Source organism: Alligator mississippiensis, chromosome 1, assembly GCF_030867095.1.
Source record: "Alligator mississippiensis isolate rAllMis1 chromosome 1, rAllMis1, whole genome shotgun sequence".
NCBI lineage: Eukaryota > Metazoa > Chordata > Crocodylia > Alligatoridae > Alligator > Alligator mississippiensis.
In genome coordinates this window covers 222,335,994-222,358,905 of record NC_081824.1, presented here as the reverse complement: position 1 = coordinate 222,358,905, position 22,912 = coordinate 222,335,994, and the positions used below count along the sequence as shown (strand labels likewise).

The 22,912-nt window shown below is 40.4% G+C and overlaps 2 long non-coding RNA genes across 2 annotated transcripts in view; one reads left to right on the top strand and one right to left on the bottom strand.

Annotated features, from left to right (window-relative positions):
- Positions 1-22,912, top strand: part of LOC109286496 (uncharacterized) — a 99,116-nt gene that overhangs the window by 36,597 nt on the left and 39,607 nt on the right. The gene's annotated exons all lie outside the window — the stretch shown is intronic.
- LOC109286493 (uncharacterized) lies at positions 10,057-11,821 on the bottom strand. The gene is made up of 2 exons (XR_002094560.2): positions 11,709-11,821; positions 10,057-10,660 (listed from the first exon to the last, which is right to left on the bottom strand). It is a non-coding gene; the product is annotated as an uncharacterized LOC109286493 (long non-coding RNA).

Here is a 22,912-nt window from a genome sequence, read left to right as displayed (position 1 = left end):
TCAGTGACACAAGAGAGAGGAATGCATGTAGCACCATTTGATTTCCTTGCTCAAATGACCTTGTCCCATTTACAGCTGGGTCAACTAGGAATAATCTTGGAACAAGTCCAAAGCAAAGCTCAAGCTCACCTTTCATATCTAGGAAGATACTATCATCCCTCGAATACCATCCCTTTACCCATAAACACAAACACATGCAAAGAGGACATTCCATTTCCCCACTCTCTTGTGAAATATGAAACATCATAACCAGAAGAAAACATAATTCTTCATTCTGCTTGCCACCAGACAGTTTTGAATTAAAAGGACTTTTCCAACTTTCATGTGAGTCTAATGAAATGAACAAAATGAACAATTCCATCCAGGAGATCTTACCATACCTTCAGCTCTTCTGTGAAATATGAATTCTCATTTCCATCTAGGAGAAATTTTGCAATCTTTGCAATCTTCTATGCCTGAAGAAGGGTGAGTGTGCCTGAAAGCTTGCAAATAATTTTGTTGTTGTTGCAAATTTCTAGTTGGTCTAATAAAAAAAAATATCACCTCTGCCATGAGTTCCAATTCCTTTTGCCTGTAGACCAATATAGCTACAACCTGTGTATCTGCACAGGCACTAAAAGAAGTATCAAGTGGGCCATGCTTAGGAAAGTATTATCCTAGCTGATGGAGGTCATTAACAAGATGAATACTACATATTACATCACTTCAGACAGTGGTGACGTGTAGGGGGTGCACACACCCCTGAGAGCGCTGGTGCACCCCCTGACTGGTCGCCCCTGCTCAGGCAGTGAGATTGCCCTCCCCCCCCAGTTGGCAAGATTGGCTGTGGCAGGACCCCCTGTCCCCGGTTGGTAGGACTGGTCGCAGGAGGGGGCATGTGTCCCCCCTGACTAAGATGGCACCAGGTGCCCATGACTTCAAATTAATATTTGCAAAGTATTTGGAACCTGTATATATATTTTCATTCTTATAATTATTGCCATTATTGGTCAAGACTATTTTTCTGTTATAGCTTTTCATAAAATCATAGTAAAGTAGAGCTGCAAGGGTGCTCAGAAGGCCATCTACCAACTCCCTGTTCAAAGCAGTCATCCCAAAGTAAATCATCCCAGTTAAGTGTCTATCTAACCTGCTTTTAAAAACTTACCATGATGGAGATTCCACAGCCTCTCTGGGTAGCCTATTCCAATGCTTAACCACACTCATATCCAAGCTTAATTTCCTCTGCTGCAATTTGAGACTGTTGCCTCTTGTCCTGCCCCCTGTAGCCACAGATAATAGTCTATCTCCATCCTTCATCTAACTACCCTTCAGGCATCTGAAGACTGTTATCAGATCTCCCTCAGTCTTTTCTTCTCCACACTAAGTAATCATAGTTCTTCCAGCCTTTCCTCATAAATCATGTTTCCCAGGCCTCTAAATCATTTTTGTCACCCTCTGCTGGACTCTAATTTATACACATTTTTCTTGAGTTGAAGGGCCCAAAACTGGACACAGTAGGGCCTCACCAATTCTGAACAGGGTGTGATTGCTTCTTTGGATTTGCAAGTGACACACCTATTAATACAGCCCAGAATGCTACTGGACTTTTTTTTGCAAGAAGAGCACACAGCTGACTAAGATTCAGCCTATGGTCCTTCCCTGCAGTATTGCAGCCTAGTCAGTCATTCCCCAGTCTGTATTTGTGCATCCAGTTTTTCCTGTTCCCAGACAGGCTGGGCAGGTTCATTAGAAGAGGAGTTCCATTAGACTTGAACATCTAGGCCTAAGTTCTATATGGTATAAATGAGTAATCTCAGTAGAGCTGTATTCATTTTCAGCAGCAGAAACTTTGGGTTCTCTTTTCTTTATTGGACCTTCTGGAAGAAATCGCTGATAACAGTATAACTTTTAATATGGATACAAGCAGATTCTATTAGTTGTGTATGAAATACTGACAACTTTTGTGTACTGCACTTGATTTTGCATACTTTTGTAGCCTTTAATGACCCTACATTAACAAAAGATATGGTCTTCTTGTGGTAATTTGGTTCCTGGATGGCATGAATTTCACTGGAATACCAGGTCTTGTGCTGTTTTAGATATACATATATGGTATTTGAGAAAAAAATAATGCTCACAAAAGCTAAGAAAAATCCTGAGACATTTAAGCGGATCTGGAGTTTGAGTCCCAAGAGAGTTTGTCTCATTCAGATTTCTGTGGAAAACCAATATTTACAGGTATTCCTCCCTTTTGGAACAATTTATATATGATTCTATTGGAGTTCTAGGCTGAATCCCATTGACATCAATGGAAAAAACTCTCACCTCAATCAAACACCTCAATGGAAAATATGGTTTGGGGAATACTGTAGGTGGCATCTTTCTTCCTCATGTGCTGGACACAATTCTGCTCAATGTCTAGAGATGTAAAATAAATACATGTGCAGAGTGAGAATGTTAATTTTGCTTACACTGAAAAAAGGTAACTTCATTTTTTTAATGATACAGAAAGCAACTTGGAAGTCAAGATTTTAAGTTATTGTCATTACTCACTGGAAAATGGGACAACTGCCATGAAGAAAATCTGTTTGGCCAAGTAGACTCCTAGAGTTAGGAAGAAGCAAGTGAAAGTAGACAGTCTGTGGAAAATAGAAGGAAAAGAAAATGTCTATCGAGAAAAAAAGGCTTTACATCACAAGTCCGGGATGTGAAACTAGCAATTGTGTTGGAAATGCTACATAAAATGACATTTTGAATGCATGTTATTACATGAAGCTTGATGTCTAAGTGGTTACATTTATGCAGCTCCATACCAACTGCATGATAAAGGCTGAACTACAAAACTCTTTTGCTCTACATTTTCCAAGAGTTTGAGAAGTCTTTGTTTTATGACTCATTACTATGACCTACATCCCTCTCTGATTCATGAGAACAATAGCCAGGCAAACGATCTGCCAACCTGTCACTTGATCAGAAGTTGCCACCTTTATTTTTATAATGAATGAAATTCTGGCTCTTGAAAGTCAATGGCAACACTCCTGTGGACTCTGTTGGAGCCAAGATTTCACCCATGCAAAGTGTGGTAATGTTACTCTGCAAGTGGAAATCAAGCTCAGTCACTGAAACATGGTGCTATCTGTCATTGAAAAGGGTGGCAAAATCTATTCCAAGGATGTGTTCAATGTTTTCTTTAAAGAAAGGAATATATATGCTCAACCATACCATCTAAATCCACCTCAGTCATCAAAAAGTATTTTCTACTACTTGTAGTTCAGTCTCAGCATGAAATGTAAAAGCTTAGGATTACTTTATAGCTGTGTCTTGAGCCCTGAGCAAAGGAGAGTAGTATGTTAAAAGGAGGGCTATAACACCAATGGCCTAATTCTCATCTATCCTAAGGCCATTTTAACTAGATCACTCAAAGCAGAGAGGCCTTAAAGTGAGTACTGATGCAATTGCGGCTGATGTACACTACCAGACCAGTGGAAAGAGCCCTTAGCATACCTCAGGGTGTGTTTATAGTCAAGACCACTGACTGCAGTTCATGTAAGGGTACCCAAGTTAGCTTTAAACTCACCTGTCTGGGTACTGCGGTAGTGTAACCACGCTAGAATAGAACTCAGTGCAAGGTGAAACTGCCTGAGAAACTGGGCAAAATGTCAAGCAGCTATCCTGCCCTGCATTTGGGTATGCAGCCACTAAACTACTACTGCTGTCAGAGTTCAAAAGGGAAGAGATGGCTCAGGTATGCCTATATGAGCTGCAGCCATATAGATGTGCCATGGGAATCATGCCCCAATGTCAGGAAATGACATTCAGGTACAGTCTGATCCTGCGAAGTGAACTCATATTTTCAGGATGTACCTGCAATAGTCACATCCTCTCCCAGGTAGTCTCATTCAAGTCAGTGGATCACTAGTGGGGTAAACAGGCAGATGGGGTGAGGTGATCAGAATCTGGCCCAGGAGAATCAGCATTTGCACAAACAGGACGCATCTACGCAAGATGCTACTGCACAGTCATTATGACGCATTTATTTAGTATTTATATTAGGAAGTACTAAATAAATGTGCAGTAACCAGAGCTGTGCAGTAGTGCTGGCAAATGTCTTTTAGGTGATACAATACTGTGCAGTATTTTTTGGCTACTGTACAGTTAGTGTCTTGTGTAGCACCCACAGTCCTATAAAGTTCATAGGAACACTTGCATGGGGTAGGACTACTCAGTGGGAATAGGAGTTTTGCAGGATTTTTGACCCCCAATCAGCTGGGTGCAAATTAGTCTCTGTGAACTGTATGTATCTGAGTATAACTGGTCTTTATTCTCCTTTGAGTAGTGCTGCTATCCACATTGAGTAAAAATCCATTCGTTTAACAGAGTTCCCTAGAATTTATACTAAATCAAGCCTACACTGTTGGTGTAGTTAAATCATGTGGTGGGAAGGGAATCAAAGTTGTGTTTCATCAGAGGCAAAGAATGCATTGCAACTGGTTTTGTTCAGAAGGCTGATTCAGTTATTGTGCTTTAATACTCCGTTATCACAGAAAATTGTTGCTGAATTCTTTTTAGACACTTCCACTTTTACAGAAGTTTCCCTGTTCCATTTTATCAGGAAAAGGTCTTGGCTTGAGACCAAGTGTGCCATTTGGGTTTAAAATTTGACAGGTTTCTAAAGCTCATTTAAAAAGCAAATTAAAACAGATGACATTGCATTTTGAATAGGGATTTTTCTTTTCTCCAGTTCCAGCATGGTGAAGCTGTGGCAATGTATCATGCTGCATGGATTAAGCAGCTTGAGGACTGGCAATCATAAAACATTCTCTGAGGGCTAAATGTGGCTTTAAGGGGGAAAAAAAAATGTTGGCAGGTACTGGTGCCATATTGGATGAACAGCTAATGTGAAATCCTGGTAACATGAGAAAGTTGCAAAGATCTCTCCGCCATTAAGAAGTTTCTTTTGAGACATTGGTATCAGCCCAGTGATAAGGTATCAAAAATAACTGCCATCTCCACCCTTTACATCAGCAGCTCTGGCTTAGCCAGACATGGGAGAATGTAAAAAAGAATGGTTCATAAAATGAACTTAAAGGAGAAGGTGAATTCCAGACTACTATGGTATTTGTAAAGAAAGTGGAAAAGATCATCTGAAGAGTTTGTTCTAGCCTGTCGATGCCAAGGTTCACAGCTCTGAAATTTATAAAGGCTATAGCTAGGAAATGAATGTTTACTCCTCTCTAATGTTAGAAAACTGGACGGATAAGATGGCTTCCTTTTGACGTGAAAAAGACTTAAAAAGGAGATGCTATTTTAAACAATGACCAGCTGTTCAATATGGACCAAAAAAATAAATAAAATAAAAGGTGGGGAAGAAAACACATAAAGTCATAGGATATGCTGTAGTTTCCCCTTACTGTTTTTTGATGATTCACATACAATTTTATTCTCATTATTTTTTCAGATGAAAAAATATAACGTTAGCCTGATCTACTTAATCAACACTGTCAGTCAAAGAGTTTCCTGTTCATCATTCTGTATGGAAACCATTTTAAACTTTAAGTATTTTCTTTGTTAAACCAGGCAAGAGTGATGTATGGAATGCAGAGCTTTCCATTTGAGTATCCTTCAGGGAGGAACCACTATGGTCCATGGATAATATATTTAGGCAGGACTAAAGAAATAGGATGCTGTTCTATCATGGGCCAAGAGATTTCCCCACTCAGAACAACAGCTGTAAACATAAAGTGTGGCCTGACTCACAGATTTAAGAGAATTAAATTACGCGATTTATGCCTGGGAATTTTCGAGCCTTGGTATTTGTATTCACTCCCCCCCCCCGAATCTTACCTTTTTATGTTTAGAATTTAAAAGTTATGGTTTCCTAACTATATGTAGCATTCAAATAATAAAACCTTGAGCTTAAGAGTACAGTCTTCTTGGAACATGAATATGAAAACATTATTTAGAGAAAACTAGTCTTGGGCTCAAAGTGGTATACATCTGGCACAGCATGAAAGCTTTCCATTCTAGAAATAAGGACAGGCAGTGGGTTTCTCATGTACAGATGAAGAGTACTCAAATGAATGGTCAGGTTTTCATGCAAGCTCAGCACACTGGATGAGAAGCTCATTGAAAAGTTGGTGTTCTTTTAAGAGCAGAGATCATTTGAAAGTCTGGCTGTGACTGCTGAAGTTGTAGCAGGGGGCTGGCTGCCAGCCCAATTTTGTATCTTCCATTGCTTCAGGAGCAGTGGAAAATTATTTCTGCATAAGAATCTCTTTCAGCCTCCATCACAGGTGGGTCAATTGCCTTCTCAGCACTATCTTTCCTTTGTGAAGGGTTTGCTGCAGGGCCTGGTTTATGGCGGGGTTCATAGAAGTGTGGGGGAGAGGGGCTATTCAGGCATCATACGATTCACAATGAGTTTATAGAGTGAGAAAGGCAGAAGCCACTCAGAATGACTTTTGTGGGGAAGTGGAAGGAAGGAGGGTTGGGTTTCTCCGCAGTGCCCTCCCTCCTGGCTATTTCTGCAGTGAAATTTAATTTAATCCTCTTTTTGCCTTCCCAGCTTGCACCTGGAAATCTGAAGAGCTACTGACTGATGTGTTAATGAACTGGGATAAAACAGGTTAGAGGGCCCAATCCCATATTCCTTATACAGGCAACGTTCCCAATCACCCTCATGGGAGCTTTGCCAGAAGGAGAAGTAATAGGTCCATCAGTAGCGTAACCAGGGATGGGCAAAGGAGGCACTAGTCCTGGGGCTGATGTAGTGGGGGTGCCAGAATGGCAGCTCCTGGGGAGCCTGTTCTGTGGCAGCAACTGCAGCTGATGTGTAAGGAGCCTATATCAAAGCTGTGGCAATCCAAGCTTACATCCATGCTGCCACCAGCATCTCTCTTTGCTCTCTCCTGCCTCCGACTTTGTCCAAGGTGCCAAAATACCTAACTTTGCCTGTGAGGCCAGTGCATTATTAGGATTACATTATTAGGAGAACATTTCCATGTTATATATCCTTAGGCCTTGACTCTGATCTCCTGATCCAGATATACACAAGGAATAATTCCACCAAAGTCAGAATTGGACCCACAGCCTGACTAGTATGGTAATAAAGTCTCCATCCCTCCAGCATTATGGGTAGGATGTACATTTGTTTTATTTTTGTTTTCATTTTCATTTTAAAATATTTTGCGGCTTGTTTGAAGTTTTCCATTAGGATGCCTTAAAAAAAACCCCACAAAAAAACTGATAGCTTTCCCTAAATCCTCCAGGTATATATTCGTAATAGTTTATTAGGCCCTCTGTGATCTTGGTTAATTGTCACCCTGCTTAGCCTTAAAAGCACAGCCTCATTTACCATAAGGGGAGGAATTTTAATGTAGGGAGCAAGATGGTTTATTCATTCAAAAATATTTTATGGGAACTTGCTCTGAGCTGAAGGAAGTCATGTAAAATGCACTCCTGGGGGCCCTACTTTCTTACAGTCTCTCGTTTAAAACAAAGGAAGAATTTCTGTAAACTAAGAGCAGAAAACTCTGGGTTACATACTGGGATTTCCCTTGCCTTCGTGGTAGTTTGTATACCTAATGGAGCCAGTGTTTCAGCAGCCTCTCCAAAAGAGGAAACTTTGCTGTATTAAAGATCATTCAGACTTGGGTGCAGAATACCCTAATGCATTGTCCTGTCAAATTCTAGGGTGGGGATTCAACTGCAAAGTAAGGGCAGGAAATTATTCCTTGCAATCACCGAATTGGCTATTGGTAGCTGTGAATTCACAACATGTGTGGAGAAGACCCTTAGAAGGTGGTCTGGCCTGTAATCACACCCTGCTGATAGGGTTTGGCAGTTAAAACAGATTGGCTATAGCCTGTCATTTCAGCTTTTTAAGTGAGTCGCTTGTGATTATTGGTAGCAAGTTTGTTTTCTTTTCTCCCCCTCTCTCTCCTTCTGTCAGGTGCCTGGGAATCAGAGAGTGGGAAAATCCAGTCCTGCTGATAGGTACACACAATCCCATATGCCCTATTTTTTTCCTAAGCCTCTAAAAATAGGTCAGGTTTGCATTTAATATGTTCCTTCAGAGGAACAGAAAGTGGAGTTTTCTTGTGACTGCCCAATAGCTTAAGTGCATAGTGTCATGCAGGGAACCTTTAAAATATAGTGCGGGTGAAGCCTGAGTCTAAGGCAAAATGATCTGCATTTTTCTACAAGCCTAATTAATCCTGGTTGCTCATGTGTACTTCACCTTTTTCACTGTGTATGTACTTTAAATACTGATACAGCCTTCATCATAGTAGCTGCCAAGTATTTCAGAGTCACTCATCTTCTTAACCTAAGAACATTCATGTAAAGCAGTGAAAAACCACCGAGGCCCATGGTTGTGGCATGAGGGACACACCAGAAGTGCATATCTGAATTAGGACTTGGGCCCAGTTTCCTGAATCTTATCTTAGTGTCTTATCCACTAAGGTGCCTTTCCGTTTCATAGTTTTGGTTATTTTCTCCTTTGATACATCTCTTCCTGGAACCAGATGTCACCCATTGCTTCCCCCTCAGTTCCACATTAAATATAAAAATAATCAGAGGGCAAAGGAGAAAAAAACGTATTTTTAGAATGTCCATGGGATTTTATTTAGATCAATAAAGAAAAATGTTTTGGCCTTATATTGGATTGTTCTCAGTTGCCTCTATTGAAAAGTCCTGGGTATTGTGTGCAAGAGTCTGGAAGGATTGCATTTTATTAACATGAATTTTAGTGGCATAGTCTGACTCAGTTCAAAGACGCTACCTCATTTGGGGGGCCAATCCTGTTCTCATTAAAAGCAATGGGAGCAAGGTCAGGCCAATAGTTGGTGAGTCAGTGCCATCAAGCCTCACACAAAATCTTTGAAGGAACTCATTGTGCACAACAGTCCCTGGCAAATTGAATCCCAATAGTAAGCACAGTGGGAAGACAGATTTGGCAAAGCTGTTATGGCCAGTTACAAAACTCCAGGAAGGAACACAGCCAGTTGCATAGAAAGCTATGTAAATATATTGAAAATATACACATCAAGTAGGAATCAAACATGTTATCAGTGTACACTGCTTTTTGGCTTCCAAGTAAGAAAGATCAAACTAAGAGCTTGGTCCTTTAATGTCTATCATGGGTATTATGATCTTTTCACAAGCAGTTTGCTAAAAGAAGAAAATATACCGAATATATAAAATATCAATTAGCCATCTAGGTCTGCCTGGCACCTTCATTTGACCTGTATCATGGTAAAAACTACCTAACATCAAGGATCACAGTTTTAAAGTTGCCTAGCAAAATCATGCACAAAACTTTCACTGAAAGTTCCACTGGAAGTTACCTAGATGACTTATGTTCTTTTTATAAATACCAACTGAAGACTTTCATTGAAAATATTAAATATATATTTTTAGAAAAGCAGACCCCCACCTCCCGTTTTTAGAAGTGGTCTTTTCACTCATATATTTTCTCTTCTTCTGCAGGTTTTGTACATGTCTGAAAATACCTATCTACTCACTCACTCACTCACTCACTCACTCACTCACTCACTCACAGTTGTCTGGTATGTTGCCTTTTCATTATGTGAGAGATGTAGTCAGCATATGACATTTGAGAAAGATTTAGGTCAGGGCATATTTTACAACCATTTTCCTTTGTGAGTATAAGATAACACCTATATTTTACCTGATAAGGATATAGTTCAAATATCTCCACATAGTTTAAACAAGTCTTTACTCTATTGCTATATAAAATACAAACCAGATGAGAGAAGAAAACTTGAGTTTATGTCTTGGCTGTAAAACCTTTATTCAGGCTGAATCTTAGCATGGGCAATTTCAGACTAGGGAATACTGTTAAAATTGTTCTTTAAAATAGCGTGGTCATTATAATATATAAAAAGGAGAAATATTTACATTTGAGATGTCTTTTGTGCTTGTATGATGTCAATCTCAGGCAGTAATGCTACTTATCTGTTACATGAAGGTAAAATGTAGAGATTTGTCCCTTCTTCTATTTGAAACTTCATCGTTCGTCGTATTCCTCCTCTTCTTGCAATCTGGTTTGTGTTATATTACACTCGGGTCCTACCCTTTTTATGCCATCTGTTTGCTATACCATTTTCACATCACCACTCTAGTAGAATGTCCAATGTTTCTTTTACTAATGTCAGACAGAACCTGAGTTAAGAGATAAAGAAGATGACATTTCTTGACTTTGCAAAGACCTGATTTACGGAAAAGCCTTGAAATGAAAACATTTCAAATGCCATAAATCATGCTACTTATGAAATACTGGCTGTAGAAGTTGTACATTCTACAGACACTTGAAAAGATGACCGGTAGGCATGTATTGGTTAAGGAACAATGAATAAGAAATGTGCACTGTATCTGTTTTTATACCAATAAATCTATATATGTTGTAGATGAAATAGATAAATAAACCTTTTGTAATGATGATGATCACAATGATATGTTTCCTGATCCCCATTTACAGAAATCACATTCACATAGTGATTAATAAAGATGGCCTATTTCCAGTTACAATGAAGAGAGGAGGAAGAACCTGCTCTTGATAATGATTTTTCCTTTCCTGAAATTTCATTTTTTCCCCTTGAAGTTCTCTTTGCAAATTTGTTTGTGCCACTGCTTGCAGAAGATTTCCTCTCATGATCTATGAAAGAAAGATTGATGTTTTTGAATTATTCCTTTTTTATTAGTGTGTACTGCAGACTAATTCACAATGGGACCTACAGTTAGTATTTGTCATGGCAAAAAAGGGGAAAACTCCTAGGTCTGTAATAGGAAAACAATTTTCCAGAAAACTAGGTCACACAAGGTTCATTATTCTTAACAAAATAGTCCTTATTTTGCAATCACAATGGGTTTAAACCTTTTAAAAAAACCATTAAAAGTCCAGGTTTTTCACCTTTGCTCCATTATACTAGGTCTATATAAAGTCAATTTTTAAAAAGGTGTTCTCAACAGAACATGATTTGTTCTGAAAGAAACATGGTTTATGTCATGAAATGTTTAATTATGAGAAATCTACAACATGTATCATCATAAGAAAGCTACAAAAGCAAACAACCAGAGCTTATAAGAAAATGTTTCTTTTAATAGTTACTGACTTTTCATTGAAGAACTGAAAGTCTCTCAGTTTGGGCCAAAATGTCCCCCTCCATTTTTGGCCAGCAAGCTTGTGATGAAAACTATAAATTCTCCATAATGAGCAGAACTCCTGCCCCCTCAAATGAAATCCCTGTAGTCAAATTTCCTATTTTTTATAGAGAAAGTATTTTGATGGAAAATCTTGACTAGCCCAGCTGATAACCATTTCCTAGTTGCTTTCTGGAGAATTTTTTGTTAGAAATTGTGACACCTATTTAAGGATAAAAACCCTTTCTATAGGTTCTTGGGTTCTTGGGACTGTTCTCAGTAATTTCAAACATGTTTATTTTATCTGAATGTAATGATTAACAATAAACCTAAAACAATAACAATGTCTAAACAAGGCCTCAGTAATTAACAAACTGTACATGCATTTAGACAGATGGAATCAGTTACAGGTGAGCCATGGGGCAAGATAAAACTAAAACGACTACACTTCCAAAAAGACTATAACGTATAAAATGCACAACCCATAAAAAATGCAATAAATTCTTTACAGAATTCGACAAGATCATTCAGCGCTTAATATAAAGAAATGGAAAAACCCCAACCTGTCTCTTGCCAAACTTTCTGTTGACACCAAAGAAGGGAATTCCACTTTCCCAGTACAGGAACTTGTTATGACTCACAGCACTCCAGAAGGCAAGCCCTGTGCTGGATAAGAGACAAAGAATGAGCAGCATTGGTTGCCAAGGAAAGAATCCTACAAAAACTCAATATCTCTTACCTGAGTGCCTGTGCCTATCTGTACAATGATGCAAAAACCCCTTAATAGATAAACTTGCCTTGAAAAAGTGTCAAATATAATAAATGACAAACTAAATATATTTGAAAGTATGTGGCAATGTGACTAATGAGACAACACTAAGTAACTCTATCACCTATTCCCTACTTAGCATGTACTGTCTGGGAGTGAGTCATGTTTACAGAGATAAATGTTAAATATTAATATCACCTGTACATATCAGACTAAAAAAATGTCATGTGCTGTACCAAAATTAAATACCCATTTCTTCTATTTATTTCTTAACTACATAGGGGGATTTTCAAAAGCATCTCAGTGATTTAGAAATACAAGTCCCACTGCCTCTGAAAATCCCTCCCACAGGGGAGGTTTGTGCACACACAGAATTCAGTATTTACTTATATGCACATGATGTACAGCATATATATGTGAGAGCAGAGAGAGCGGTACAAGGCCAGCTTGCTGGATCCTTGCTCCTATCAGTGAGATATATTTGAGTGAATAGTCTTTCAGGGGTGTTCAGCCATGGGAGGATTTCCATTGTCCTTTAGTTTTTGAGGCCTTTGGGTTTTCTGCACTAAAGATCTTAACTTGTAAACAGTTAGGGGATGCTTTATGGCTTTGGTGTCTGAGAGGGGCTGGAATGGACAGCTTTGTGTACCTTTTGGACCTGACTGTGTATTATATGATTACATAGTTGTCTGTGATTGCAAGGCATTGGATCTATTGAGTGAAGTGGTTCCTTCCAGTCTTATGTTCCTATATTCAGGTTACTTGTTGGCGTATGCCAGAAAAAGCTTACCCTGTCCAACCCCCATCCAAATTCCTGTGAAGAGGTTCATTGCAGTTCTTCTAGCAGAAGAGACAAGGAGGGGATAGCGAAGGTTACCATGGGGAGTGGCCTGAATGTGCATATCTGTCCATGCAGACAAAGCCATATTTTTTTTTCCACTTTTATTCCTGTTATTGGTACAAATAGAATATAGAAATGGCCATAAACCTGAAGTCAGCCTGAATACAATTGGATGGTAATGCTATTTTTTTCACTCACTGTGAAGTTTTAAGCTAATTTTCAACAATAAGCAAGAATTTAGGAATCCTGGGTCCACACTGAGGCAACATTCCATTAACTTGAATGGGGCTGGGATTTCACCCTTGGTTTTTGAACATTTAATGGTATAGTCCCTACAAGACATGGGGACCGTATTTCCCAAACTGTTTAAACACTGCTCTCCAACTAAAACCAACAAGAATTATATGAATAATATGAGGATCTGGGCCCAACTATCTCCTTTGAGAAGCAAACTGTTATTTTTTTTCTGCACAAAGGGCAATCAGATGCTTTCAGGTTCATCAGTTTTTATTTTAGAGCAAAATAAAAAGCAACGAGAGTCAATCATGAGAGACTGCATCTCTCTTGTATAACTCTTTCAAAAAAAGGTGTTTGTCTGTCCAGGCAGGTACATAAAGGTGCAGAAACCTTTGCTGGCAAACTGCTACACATGCCACCCTGAACACTCTCAGCTCCTAATTGGCAGATGACCAATCTCAAACAAAATTAGCCAGGAGTTGTGTGGACAATTCAACCTTACTGTCCAGGCCTTCACTCAATGGAAACGTTGTCTGTCTCAGGGCTGCAGGATCTGGCCTTTAGCCAAGTTTTTACAGGTCAAATAACATAAGGGAATATTTTAGTCTGAACCATTTCCTGTATTCCCTATGAAGAATGTAGAGTCAAAATATAATGAATGCTGACTGCATTCTATTCCAAACAATGGCCCCTATTTACACAACAGAGTGCAGCATGTAAATTGAATGTGAGATTCTCACACACTCCATTGACCCCCTAGGCTTCTGACTTCTTAGAAATTTCTCCTTTGTAACACATGAAACTCAGACTGATGACAGTAATTCCTAGAAATACATGTGGCTGATACAGCACAGGGAGATTGCAGAGATAAGCATACTTTTTAATAGTTTTTTTCCCACTGTAGTGTGAATATAGCACAGACAGCGGGAACTCACTGAAAATGTTTATTGTTTTTTTTTAACTCCAGAAAACTGGACTTTTCTCATTCCTCCTTAGAGCCAACAATCTCCGTGTCTCAGGGACGGATCAATTTTTGTACGCTTTGTTCAGGAGCTTGATAAGAGGTTAATGAATCTTACAACCCTGTTTTCATATATGCTAAGACCTTTTTTTCCCAAATTCTGGCATGGGAAAAAGTCCTTCAAGCAGGCATAGATTCAATTCACTGGCCTTGGTTCAAGCCTACAAGTGATCTAATATTTGAGATATATATATATATATATATATATATGTGTATATATATATATATATATATACACATATATATATATATCTTTCAAAAACAATTGAAGCAGTGACCTGAGTACCTTATAGACTTTAGACTTTGACATTATGAAACACTAGTATTAGTTTTAAATCTTATCAGCTTCATTTATGTTCTAAAGTATATTTTATTTTCATTTTCAGCCAGGAAACAATACAGTCACTCTGTCAGTCCCCCAAGTAGTCCAAGACAGTCTCTGAGAAACTGGATGTAGGGGGTTACTTAAACTTCCTACAAGGTATCAAATACATTCCAAAGCTAGAAACCAAATCCTGACCTAAAGTACTCTGTGGACTTCATTGCCCTCCACTCTAATCTTCTATTGCACTAGTATAAGGACTGACCCCTGATAAATTAAATAGCCTACAGACTAGTATAAATTGTGCTGGACACAACTATTCTCCAAGGTGTCCCCAGACACCAGGTTGTCTTGGCTGCACCTATTTATCCAGCTCATCCCCTTTGTCTTATGGCCTGGGAATCATACAGGTCTTACATAGGGGGAAAGCTCAATTAGCCAGATGTAGCAGGTATGGGACAAAACAGTAATAGCGTACTTGAGGATCTAGCTTAGAGCGAGTATTCTCTTACTTTATACAATAATTTAATATGAATTTTCAACCATTTGCTTGACAAGTGTGCTCTAGGAAATGAGCAGACTATCCTATCTAGCACTGCCCATCCCAATTACATGATGCAAGTCAGTATGCCAAATTAGTGGGAAAGAGGCAGGCATACAGCACGGATTCACACACATAATTTTTAATGAAATATTGAGTGATCAAATTCCATTTTGCCTTGAAACATGTAAGCAAAATTCAATTCAGTGTGTGCATGTGTCTTTGTCTGCATATAAACCTGTACCATGAAAACACTTGAATCAGAATTCATAAGCCTAACTTCAAGCATATGAATAACTCGATTGACTTAATGGGACTATGCATGTGCTTAAAGTTAGGCATGTGCTTAAATATCATATTGGATTCATACCTTAGTCATTCCTATTAACAGCCAGCATATTTTGTGGTTTTGGACTAGATGTAGGAATACCCACAGAGGGATCAGATAACACTACCCCATGGGAACAATGTAATTTATAGGAATATCCATTTCTTTTTGGACCGCACACAGGAATAAGGTCGAGATAGAAGGCCAGCCTCTTAGATCACTGTAATGGGATTTGGAATGTAAAACACACAGGAGTCATGCCTTGCCTGTAATGGTATAAAAATGACACCATCCATAACCTTTTTAGCAACAAGTTCATTTCAATCAGCGGTCAGTAACACGTGATTCTAAAGCAAGCCAGTTGATATGAATTTTCCTTCTGCTATATTGGTGCCCAGCACCAAGTGATGCATGCATTGTAATAAGCTGCTAGGATTTATTGTCAATTCTGAGAGATACAGTTGCTGCTAGAGAGCATATGGCCAGATTCTACCACCCTTACCTTACTCCAACTTTACATCAGTCTACAAGCAGTTCCAGTGGTTGTACACTGTATGCCTCTGCTTCCTTTGCTCAGTGGGTACTTGCCTGAGCAATCCCGTTAACATCAGTGGGATTGCCTTTATGAGTCAGTGCTCACCATGAGGTCTCTGCAGTCTAGTACACACTACTCAGTATGAGTAAAGGTGCCAGAATCCATGCTATGGGATTGACTCATCTTTCTAAGGGGTTGAATGCTGCCCTGCTCCACTTGGGGGGACAGTCAGCAGAAGAATCAGTGCAGTCCCACTTGTGGAAGTTTATCTAATAGGTCTGCAACTCCTAGACAAAGCAGTGTACTGCTCCACAGGGCTGACCCTGCACCAAGCATGCAAGGAGGTTTGAGGCCTATGCCAAAGCTTCTGGAAGATTATAAAAGTGGCATAGTGTCGGCTTTTGCTCTGGAGTACAGAAGATGCTTCTTTTGAGCCATAGAGACCTCTTCAGTGCACCGCGTGTTTAAAAGTAGAATGGGTGTAGTTAATCTCAGAGAATCTAAATAGGACTCAACTCTAAGATGTCAGGTGTAGGCTCAAGGTGGCAGCAGTGGGGTGAGCGTACACATGAAAAATGCTTGTACTGCCCACAAGTCCTCACATCCATTGGCTGCAGCTGATTCCTGTGTGTCTGTTCCCACCAGTGGTGTGATATATAGATACACTTTGCTACATAGGTGTGCATGTGTCTTCAGTCTAGATCCACTCTAAACTGTGATATGTTTTTGTAAGCTAAGTAGATTTTCTGTTGTATTTGGAATCTTCTGAAGACCAAATGCATTACAGTTATAGATGCTCAGCATTGTATTTACTGTGTAAAATGTCAAGAGAAATGAAAAAGAAAGTAACTGGAAAAAACCAAAACCAGAACATTTTCTAGTTTTCAGCAACCAAAACGTTTCAGGTGAAAAATGCCAAATACCATAATTTTTTTTAGGTGGAAACTGCTTTAAGCAACTAACAAGCCAATAGCCCAAACTCAAAAAATTTGCAAAAAAAATAATAAAAAAAAAAAATGTCTTTTCATGAAAGAAAAGAGGCCAGATGGATAATTTTCAACCAGCTCTAATTGCATTTGAGAGCTCTGCTATTCCCCAGAGGCTTACAAAACATCAGGTTTTGTAAGAACACCAGGTAATTACAGAATAGTTATGTGGGTCTGGGCATTCCAACTTAGAGGGCTGCCAAAATGCCTTGGCTAGAAGGCAATCCCCTTTCTCTCCTTCTTCAACTTTTTCTTAGGTTCAACTACTACTTCTACTCATCACTTTCTTCCAGCAACTCAGCTTTCAAAGATGATCGTGACACCGCATCTTAGAAGCCAGGCCGAGTAAAAGAATTCTGGATTCCATTTGCAATGGCATTGAACAATGTCTTCTGACTCCTCTCCAATACTCTTGCATGAAAAATACACCAGGAGTAAGAACAGTACTTCTTAGCTTCAGCTACTGGATTCATAGAATAGCCTTTGCCTGCAGATCTAAATTGTGCTGTCAGATTGCATCTATTGGCAGGAGACATGTTTTCCCATACGTACTAAAAGAGCAAGAATCTAGAGATGGGGCACTCTCTCAGTGCTTTGACTGAGTAAACACTTTGCAAACAGATCCCTAATCTCTCCCATTATCCTGAATATCTCAGAATTGTCCTAAGCTATCTCTGAGGGAAATAGATAGCAGTGCCACTCAATTAGAAGTGCAGAGAAGGAATAATAGCTTTGTGCTTGTACCAAAGGGTATTATATTTTTGGTGACCAGTACCAGTAACACTTTTGTATGCTTCCCTGCCAGCTTAATTCTGTCTGTGGGTGTGTTGTAGGGCAGTGCCAAGGCTCATATCTTTACCCTACACCTCAGCACAAGGCTGCTGTGGTAAGAGAGAATGATAGGTAGCACCCTCTGATCTCTCCCAGCAGACTCAAGGTCCAGTTACCCAAATATGGGTATACAGGGATATTTTACTTCTTCTGTGTAGGCACACAGATCTGAGGGAAACATGAACCCTACACCTTCTTCAAATTTTCTGCTCACTAGTACTTGTTTAAGAATAGTTATTCAGCTGGGTGTGGTCAGATTTGAATTTAGGAATGGTCAGATTTGATATATTAGTGTGTTTCCTTTTTCCTTCTCTTTCAGAGCAAAGCTGTTACACTTTGACCTGTATCAACAGCACAGGGAGAGAAGCAAAATCTGTTGTAGTTTCTTTTTTATTGTAAGAAATATTCACACAGTACAGTAGTGACAGCTGGCTGGCTGGCTGGTTGGCTACATGGGTAGTCTAGATAGTCTAATGGAAAAATTGGCTTAGTTGTTGTCTACACTACAGAATATGCAGACAGATCTTTTTTTGGTATGGTTTTAATACGATCAGGTAAATACTGTATTGTTCTGGTTATAAGTCTACCTTTTTTTCCTTCAGAAGAACCACCAAAATTGAATGCAACTAATACACAGGATTGACATGTTATCAGGCCCCCTACAGCCTTTAATTTTGTACTAGAAGAAATGTTATACATACAGTAAAAGTACCCAAGCAGAATTTTTTTCAGTGCTTATTTTTATTTTAGTATTTTTGGCAAATTTACCCCTTTGGGTCCTTTCCTTAGCAATATGAGTCTCTGGTGGGATTTTGTAAGAGTAATAACAGTTCAAGGTATTTATCTCCCATTATCACCTTTTATTCAGGGAATATGTAGTTTTTCCTAAAATTGAATCTGAAAATGTGGGTAAACTTATGCATAGAGTTAACTTATAACTAGAACAATATGGACATATAGCCAAATGCTCAATTTTTAAAACTTTTATGTGCCTACATAGGTACTTTTATTGGAAGGAATCTTCCCTTCACCTCCCCACCAGTATTATGGGTCATCAGGTGCAATTTGCTTTCCCAAATGTGCATAATGACATTGTCCCAGGGCACCTCGGTGCCCCTGCTCCTAGAGTGGAGAAACTGCCAGGGAGCGAGTGAGCGCGCCCTGGCCTGACATAACGAGCCCAGCTGAGGCTTGCTCAGGTAATGAGCGTAGCTGTGGGTTGCCGGAGCAACCAAGCCGAGCCAGCTGCCTGTAGGAGGCAGGGCCTGGCCCTTATAAAGCTCAGGGCTGAGGCTAGGCTGGCAGGTCTCTGCCAGTAGCCTGGGAGGCAGGAGCTCTGGGAGTGAGGATGTGGAAAGGAGCAGGATGTGCAAGTACAGCTCATGATAGCCCTGAGAGGATGGGCACTAGAGTTTAGCCATGCGGCTTGTGGTTATGTTACAGCCTAGGGGCTTGTGGTTTTGCTTTGTGTTTGTGTTATTACACCCGGAGGCTTGGGTGAGGCTGTAGGGGTTGGAGGAGGCCTCAATCACAGGGCCCCCAGAGAGTGTGGGGTGCCCTAGCGCCAAGAGGGCGCATTATTTTCATAGCGCCAGGGAAGGCGCAGCTCGCATGCCAGTGTGTGAGCAACAGGCGGCGAGGAGCGCGGCCAGTGGGTCGCGGGCGCAACCCGTAGGTTGCGGACGGGGACCTAGACCCCGGATTGCGTGTGGGGGAACATAGACCCCGGCCCCAGGAAAGGGGCAGTATTATTGAGTAGCCCATTGTGGGCATGGTGAACCCCAAAGAGGGGGAGCGCTATTGTACGTTATTGAGTAGCCCAGTGTGGGCATGGTGAACCCCGAAGAGGGGGGAGCGCCATTACTGAGGAGCCCTAGAGGGGCCATATCGAGGAGCCCGAGACGGGCATAGCGAGCCTGGCCGTAGGCTAGTGCGGCAACACCCCTCAGACTGAGGCAGGGCGCTGCGGTTGCCCCGAGAAGACAGGGAGTAGCAGCGCGGTGAGCCAGGGTCAGAGAGGGTGCCCGTGCGGTTGGCCCATAGGACCGGAGGCCCGCTAGAGAGTCCCTGAGCAGAACCACACCAGCAGGGGAGGCCCAGAGTGGGCCAGACGAGAGTTCCAGCAAGAGGCTGGGCATAAGAGAGGGAGCCCAGAGTGGGCCACATTAGAGAGGAGGCCCGGGAAGCAGGCGTACAGACCGGACAACGTCTATTACATCTGCGAGGCTTGGGGCGTGGTATTAGGGGTTGGTAGGAGCCACGCATAGCCCACAAGGCTAGGGTGTCCGAGGAACACCCACCATATCGGGAGACCCCCAGGGGGTCCGGAAGAACCGTGGGGACAGAGGTCCCGAGTAGCCGTGCCCAGGGAAAACACAAGGCAGCCTCCCATCATTATATTTACCATCAAAGACGTGGCGGGCGAGAGTTAGAGGGTGTCTTGGGCTGGCCTGACACGGAGCGAGGGACCTCAAGGAGATCACGGCCCTCCGTGAGGACTCCGCCGTGACAGACATGAAAAAATAAACTCCTTTTAATCACCTTTGGAGATATTTATTTCAATTTCTTCTGGTGCAGGGGATTGTCAGTCAGCAAGAAATTATCTTTTCCAAATGGTGAGAAATACACAGTGTCATGGTCTACAAGCTGATTGCTTGACTGCTGAGCTCAACTGAGTTTTCCCCAATACAGGCTTTTCTGAAGTGTCAGTCAAGTGACGTGTCTAGAAATCTGAATATTCAGTACATGTCACATTACTCTGATGCTTAATTATCACAAATATTTTGAAACCTTTTGGATGATATTACCACGTAAGCCCATAACTTTTTGTTAGCAATGGTTTTAATAAATCTGAAATCATCCATTAACATGTCATGTTTCTCTGATTAAATTGCAGCTTGCTTTTCTTTTCTAAAGACAGTAGTTCATTTTCCCATCCACATGTTTAGTATAATGTGGGATAGGGATAACGTTATGGTGGTTATGGATAGGCTGGATTCTCAGAATATGTTTTCAGATTTAGTCTCAGTTAGGTGTTGTGGTTTCCAGCCCAAAACATGTCCAGCCTTGCTTTACAGTGAAGATAATGGCTAAACCATTCAAAAGTTGGTAGTGCTTTCCCAAAATTCCCCCCCTACCCATCACATTTTTACATCCAGAAGACAGACAAATGCCTCCCCAGTCCACTGAAAAATAATCATAAAGAGACATATCTTCCTGCAAGGAACTCTGGGGTATACCTCAAAAGTCCTAGCAACACACAAAAGTGAATGCATCATTTCTGAGGACACAAAAAATGGGATGCTTATACCTGAGTTATCATAACCAAGGTGTTTGGACCTGAATGCTGCTGAACCTGGGTTAATTCTCCAGTGAGCGTTATACTAAAGCTCCTTTAAATCAATCCGGTAGAAAATTACACTTAATTGAAGGCCCCTTTAAATCCTGAGAGCAGTGTAAAGAGTCTTACTGAAAATGAGAATTAGATCCTGTATCTTTAAAGAATATTCTTACTTTCTAAGCAATTTATCACTCTTCTGATTTGATTGTTACATTTGTCAGAAATCCAGTGGCTCCACAGCTAAAATAATGTCTGTTTGGTTGATTGATGGCACAGGCAAATTGGGCTGCTTGCCTTTCAGTCATTTTACAGGGAATTCTATTAATGTTCTCTTTTTTTATGCATTGGCCAGACATTAGTATTTTCATGCAAGCATAATAAAGATATGTTATTTAATTGTATTAGGTTAATAATAATAAATACTCTATTTCCTCATCCCTCTGAACACCACTGAATAAAGGAAACTCACCCTTTTAGTCTATTAGCATTAACATTTATATTTTCATTTCAAATCCCATGAGAAATTCAGGAATTTTGTAAAGGTATACTTATCTGCTAATGCTCAGTGCACAAATATAACATGTAATGGTATAACTGTATGGACTTGAGAAAGATGAATTCCTGAAAATTTTGGTTTTACAATTTGTGGTGTGTGGATTCGTGGGTCCATCCTTTATAGAGACGAGATTTGCAAAATTCCTTTATAGATCCAGGGTCTGCTTTTAAGATACCCTGGAGGCTGGGTTGTTTCAGACGGGCTTATCTGTGGTATCTTGACAGAGTTAATTTTCTTATTCTCTATGACAGTAAGTGTCCTATTTGCAGAGACCCAAAGTTCTTAAATTGTAACAAGTATGTCTTTGTCTTGATCTTACATATGTAAAATATATACAGGTACACATATAAGCAGGTTCTTTCAATAAAAAAAAAAATGAGGTGAGAGGGGAGAAATACCTCACATGGTTTCCTTTAATTCTTAACTCAGAATTTATCAGTTACCTCGATATCTGAACTTTATACTTCAGTGCACTGATGTTAGAACTGAAAACATTTTTTATAATTTATATTTCAGTCTATTTTCAGATTTAAAAAAACCTAGTTCAGATTACGCAGGATTATCTGTAGCAGTCATGTGTCACTGCTTTCCGGTAGGGGATAGTTTTGTGAATATAAGAACAGCTTTTATTTCATACTACAATTAGCAGACACTAAGATACTGGTTGACAATAACTAATATTGTAAATGTGCAAGTGCTGTTTAACTCTCCTACTGTTCCTCACAGGGCAGGCATTATCTCCAATGTACATTTATGGAAATTGAAGATAAAGTAATTAAATGACTTGTCCAGGGCCAATCTGAGGGGTCATGTGATGGGCCAGAAAATGATGGTTTATCTTGAATGTCCACATAGAGCGCCCAAGGTTTGCAAATTCCCCCTTTCCTGCCTTGCACTGGCTACCTGCATTCCTGGAGGCAGGTCCAGGCTTTGCAGAACCACTGCTTCCTCTCCCAGATAGGTGGGTGGATATGGACACGATGCATGCACTCCGAAACAGGCATATAACTGGCATAGGGTATGTCCAACAATGGAAGAACTGAGAGGCAAGTAGTGACTCTTTGAGGTAAGAGGTATCCCAGGCTTATCCTTTGCATATGAGCACACTGCTCCCTATCCCAGCCTTGGGGCAGGTTGCAACATAGCCCTGTGTGCAACATGTTTCTTTAAAAGCTGAAGCTTTGATATGCGAAGTGCCAAAATCCATCTGGCCATGTGTAGCACTGCAGTACTATCCTCCTACCTGTAGCTGTAAAGCACTGAGGTAGGACAAAACTATTCTTGGGTAGCTGATGTATACTCAGAGATAATGGGCATGGGCGCCTCTTCTGGATCACAGTTGGATATGCCATTAGAAAAGGATGGTGTCGAGGCTTGTGCATTGTGTAAGGATTTTTTTATGAAACCTGGTGCACACAACCTTTCTGAGCTTTGGAAGAAAATCTGCATCCCATCCCCAT